This window comes from Rattus norvegicus, chromosome 6 (assembly GCF_036323735.1).
Source record: "Rattus norvegicus strain BN/NHsdMcwi chromosome 6, GRCr8, whole genome shotgun sequence".
NCBI lineage: Eukaryota > Metazoa > Chordata > Mammalia > Rodentia > Muridae > Rattus > Rattus norvegicus.
Window position 1 is genome coordinate 50,028,295 of NC_086024.1, and position 5,727 is coordinate 50,034,021.

At 45.9% G+C, this 5,727-nt stretch overlaps 1 non-coding gene across 1 annotated transcript; it reads left to right on the forward strand.

Moving 5' to 3' along the window:
• The first annotated feature begins 2,686 nt into the window (after positions 1 to 2,686).
• LOC120093459 (small nucleolar RNA SNORA17) lies at positions 2,687 to 2,817 on the forward strand. The gene has a single exon (XR_005486514.1). It is a non-coding gene; the product is annotated as a small nucleolar RNA SNORA17 (small nucleolar RNA).
• The last annotated feature ends 2,910 nt before the right edge of the window (positions 2,818 to 5,727 follow it).

Sequence of the window (5,727 nt, forward strand, 5' to 3'; positions counted from 1 at the left end):
GGCTCCTACATTGACCTTCAAAGACCACAAAGTCACTTACAAAGTCTATGTTAACCCTACAGCAGCATTTTTGGAAGGACCAAGGACCCATAGGCTGGACATAAAGGCTCTTCTCTGTGAGGTGGCAGACTACCTTATGGCACACATGATGTTGAATCTCTATTAGGATAGATTATTAGGGTGACATGTGTAGATACTTCAATGTTTGGTGACAAAGCCTTTCATCTTGGAAAAATGAGTGAAAAACCTTATGCCCACTAGCAGCAAGTTGAGATGAAATGATTAGACCTGGAGGGCACAGTCCAGGAGGCTGTGCACATGTCCCCCATGAGCATCAAGGCAGGCCAGGGAGTAGAACCCAGGGGAGCTAAGCACAATCCTCCTAATGTTCTAGACATTATGTTTTAACTCACTCTGTCTCTTAGGGGCACTCCCACTCTCTCTTAAAAAAATTCTGGTCTGTCTAGACACTGGACTCTGTTCCTTTTCATGAGTAGTCCCCTTTGACTCTTTTCCCAGGTCTTGTAGAACACACACCTCCTAGTCTGTTCTTCCACAGCTTAGTATTTAGTGATGAACATATCTTTTTCTGTAGACTGTGTTCTGTTTACATCTGATGTGTCAAACCTCAAACACAGCAGAAACCATCTACTGCTGAATCCTGAGTGTATCCACTCAGGTGAAGGCTATGATGTAGTGTTCTTAAGTCAGTGATGGCGGTATTGAATAGTGGTGAATGACTGTGCGAGTCCCTTTAAAGAGAGGACACAGAAGAAGCTGGCATCCTGTCTGCATAGCAGGCAATGCTGCTATTCTTCAATGGTTGTGTGATTAAGCACTGGGTTTTGAGATGCCAAAGGCTGCTTAATCTGATCTCATCTCCTAACATGCTTGAGGCACATCTGAACGCTCATCTATCCCACTCTTTTGACCTCCCTTGCTCTAGTTTGTCTTTACTGTGCCTCACCTCTCATTTTCTTAGAGTCCCAGTGTGAACACATTGAGCTCCATCAGAAGTTGTTGGCAGAAGCCTTGGTTGAAGTCTGCTGTTTGTAGAGAATCCTTTGGATGTGAGTGAGTTCTTGGCACTCACCATCCTTGTCATTTTTGATCATTATTTCACAGGGAGCACCTGACTCTGGCCTCTGCTTCATGTGCAGTGAAAGATTTTGTAAGTTGACCAGTGTTTCCTCTCAGAGCTGTGCAGAGAGCTGTGCTCGTCCATGATACTAAACGGGGGCAAGCCACAAAGGTGATTAGGAATGACAGGGACTGTGCTTGTAACTCATTCTTGTAATCTTTAAGAGGCTGAAGAAGATTGATTACTGTGAATTTAAAGTCAACCTGAGGTACATTGTGAATTCTAGGGAAGCCTGAGCTACACAGAAAGGGAACAACAACAAAACAAAACAAACAAAAACTAATAGGAAGGAAGAAAGAGAAAGAGTTGAGAATAGGAGATGATAAAGAAGAAAGAAGAAAGGAAGCAAAACGGGAAGGGAGAGGAAAAAAGAAATGAATAGAGGTTGGGGAGGCCTAAGAGGAACAGAATGGGAGGAGAGGGAAAACATGGTCAGGAAGAATGGAAGAGAAGAGAAAAGGCTGAAAAGGAGGGGGAGGAGAGGAAGGAAGGAAGGAAGGGAGGAAAGAAAGAAAGAAAGAAAGAAAGGAAGGAAGGAAGGAAGGAAGAGGAAGATAGAAAGAAAGGAGAAAAAGAGAAATAAGGGAGGAAGGAAGGAAAGAGAGCAGTAGATGTAGGATCAGAGTTGCAGCTGGCAACTCTACCGCCTGATGAATGTCACTTGCTCTCTGAGCCCAGGTGTGCTAACCTGAAGCTCTGATGGCCTTGAGAAGGGACAGCTATGGGTACTTAGATCAGAAATTGGAATTCCAGAAAGCTATGCTGCTAAAAGCTTTTGGAGTTATTCAACTGGTGAAATGCAGCCTTGGCCAAAAGAAGACTGCAGCTAGCCCCATCTGTGCTCACTTGGGTATACCTATGGTGATTGGACCACGAGCCCCTTCATAGATAATAGGAAGCCTTGGTCTCCCCGGTTCCCCAACCATGCTCTACAGCATTATGTTGTGTTTTGTTTTCCTCCTCAGATCCATGTCTGAGGAGGAAAGAACTCAGAGTCAGAGTACAGGCAAAGCTTTAGAACAGTTCCATGGTAAACTCAGATGCTAGGGGCACAGAGTCCCTACTATGAGGAGGCAGCCATATTCCTGGCATCAGAGCCCGTGGGGTCAGAACACATGAGAAAGGCTGTCTCTGTGGATCCCACTGCAGTGGAACCAGCAGGCTTCATTGAAGCCCTATTTAAAAGCAGGACCACATGCTTGCTAATCCAGTTACATAGAAATGCCCTAGGCTCATTTTTTAGAAGGATTTACTTCACCTTTATCTTGTATTAGCCATATACTCTTTGTCTCCAAGAACATTGCAATCCATTTTAACTATAATGCATTTAAATACAAATATTTAAAGGATGAATTTCCTGTCCAATTTAACATAAAAATAATAAAAAAGTTTTCTGTCATACCATAAAACAGAGCATCACCTACGACCTCCTAGTAGCAAAGAACCAATTATTGAGCTTGATAATTTCATGATCAAAAGCGCTGCAGACAGGAGAGAGTACAGGTTTTATACTTATAAGGAAAGACCTTTTGCTAAAAGAAATATCCCACCCCAGAAATATTGCAGGTGTGGCTGCTGTGTCACATGTGCTTCAGTAGGTGGCAGAGGAGAGATTGGCTATGTCTATGCTCAGTGTTCTGACCTGTGAACATCAGTTCATCTGACCTATGAACATGATTAAAAGTCCTGAGTTTGAATTGATCACAAATCCTACACCAGGCAGTCCAGACAGGCTACTAGGATGGGGAACAAGATGGCGACTAGGAGAACCCCACCTAGGACTGTGAGCCTTGAAAATGAGTCCAAGACATACACTCCTTGCAAAGGGTCACTCGGGCAGTCTGGGTGAGGAGCGAGCCCAAAATGATCACCAAACCAGGGACATGGGATCTGGATAGGGAGCTAGCTTGAGATGACCACCAGTCTAGTGCCACACAGGTATGGGGGACCGACAATCCCCAATAGGACCCTTGTCTGGAATCGTACTGCATGGACATAGCACTACTGAGACTACTCCTGAGATGACCCCAGACACTCAGAGACCCTGAGTGCCACTAAGAGGAGCAAGTGAATTGTGTACAAATGGAAGAAAAGGAGAAACAGAAGGATGTGGGCACAATAAAGAGGCAGAGTTGGAGACTTGAGACTGATTTGAGTAGTGGGTGATGCCACTTGGGACCATAGTGGAGTCCTGGCCTGGGCTGCCACTGGAGACACATCTGGGTCCATAGCCCTGCAACAGCAGGTGTGTTACCACCAATGGCCAGGTGGATGTGACTGGTCTGGGCTGCTGCCCAGGGACATGTTGATGTCTGAGGGCAGTACAGAACTGACCCCACCCCTCACCTGGCATCCTGGGAGAGCTGGCCCTGAGGACATGAGAAGAGGAGAGCTGAACTGGCCCCTAACACGCTTCAGTATTTAGGAAAGTGTCCCAACATACTGTGGAAGTAGTGTGTGAGCTGCCCAGAGGATACAAACATGGGAGACTTGGCCCTACTACTGTCACCCATGTGGGAAAAGTTGTCCCAGTCACTTGTCTGTCAAGTGGTGACATGGGCTAGGGAGATATGACCCCTTTCACTCCTTACCACCTATAGCAGGAAGGAAACTGAACTGGCCCCAACTGGGTCATGAAAGCAAGAGATCTGGCCCTGTCCCTCGCCTGCTGCAGCACTGAAGTAGGCCCTGTACCTCACCTGAGCAGCACAGTTGATCCAGCCCTGGACGTGGGGGTTGCAGATGAGCTGGCCCCAAGAGCTCAAGTGTGGGTGAGCCAGCTTTACCTCTTGTCTGATGGTCAGTGGCGTGGATGTGAGAGAAATGTCTTCCACCCCTTCCTCATCCCTTGGCATCTATGGCAGGTGGGAAAGCTGGCCCTGAGGTCATAAGAGTAGAACTGGCCATGGCCTTCATTGGTTGCAACACTCAGGAGTACAGGCCCTGTATCTCAATTGGGCAGCTGGGTAGACCTGGCCCTGGCCCTGGTGGTGGTGGTGGTGGTGGTGGTGGTGGTGGTGGTGGTGGTGGTGGTGGTGGAGATGGTGGTGGTGGTGGTGGTGGTGGTGGTGGTGGTGGTGGTGGTGGTGGTAGGTTTCCATTGAGCTGGCTCTGAGAACATGAGAGCAGGAAAGCTGGTGGGTTAACCACCTCAGATACCTCTTAGGCTCAGACCCAAATACCTACTCCATCGATGAACTGCTGGAGTTCAGGAAGGTACTGGTCTTACAGATCCCCCAAACCAGGATCTCCATGACACAGGGCAACAACAGGATGTCAAAGTGGAGTCACAGTGAGAATCCAGTATTGACAGAATAGCAGAAACCAGAGGCCTCATACCACATCAAGGAATCATTGCAATAAACATTTGTAAGCCAAGAAGTATAGACCAAAAGGTATACTGGAAGACACACTTTACAAACTACAGCTTCCATGATGAGATTTTATTGTCTCTGTTTGGAGAAGGGTAGATATGAGGGAAATGGGAATGTGAGTGGGATTTGGGTACGTGATGTGAAATTTATAATGAACCAATAAAAATAAGTAAATAAATAAAATGATAAACTATAAAAGAAAACAAACCCCCTCATCTTCAGTGTGTGTGTGTGTGTGTGTGTGTGTGTGTGTGTACATGTCTGTGTGCATATCTGTCTATCTGTCTTTGTATCTGTGTAGTCCAGAGAACTTGTCCCTGTCATTCTTTAGGCACTGGTCCACCTTTGTGACAGGGTCTTCCACTGCCTTGAATCTCTCCCAGTATGGTAGACTGTCTCGTCTGGAAACATGAGGGAACTCCCAGCCTCTGCTTCCCCAGTGCTAGGATTACAAGTGGATACCACCACACTATGCTCTTTATCTAGGTGTTATAGAAGCAAAAGGACCAAGATCTTTGCTTTACCATCTGAGCTGTCTCCTAAGGGTTCCTTTCCACTTCTTTCTAATTTCATGCTCTCATCAGATGCTAACCTCTACTTCCCATACACACACCCCACTTAAACATACCATTACCCTTCCAAATGGAGTTGGTCACTTTGGCTACTGTGGGACAATGGTTAAATGAGGATAAGAGGCCTTTAAAGAAGCCATTCTGAGATATTTCTTGTATAGGAACTACTGAACAGGATTTCTTCTATGCCAGTTTCATTTCTCATCTCAACTTGAGTGCCTTACTAACTGCAGGTGAGGATTTCAGCTCTTCTCTCTGGAGAGAAGCTGCCATGCTATTCTCTCACTTTTCAGGTAATTACCTGCTTTTCTCTGGAAAAGCTGAGAAGAGGAAGCTCATGGCAGATACCAGCTCATGGAGCTGTCTACTGTGTATCCCACAGGGCTCTTCTCTTGGTTCCTAGTTCTAGTTTAGCTACTGGAGTTGAACAGAATAAATGACCCTGCTTCCATCTAACTATGTATTTAGATTAGTGTCCTAGTCAATTCTGAGCCAAGAATCATCTTTTTCTTAATGTGAATTAAAAAAAACCCATATTTTAGCTGGAGTGATAGTTTAGCTGCTAACGTGTTAACAGTGTTGAATCCCCGAACACTCCAGTAGTGTATACATGCAATTCCAGATTTGGGGAGAAAAAGCC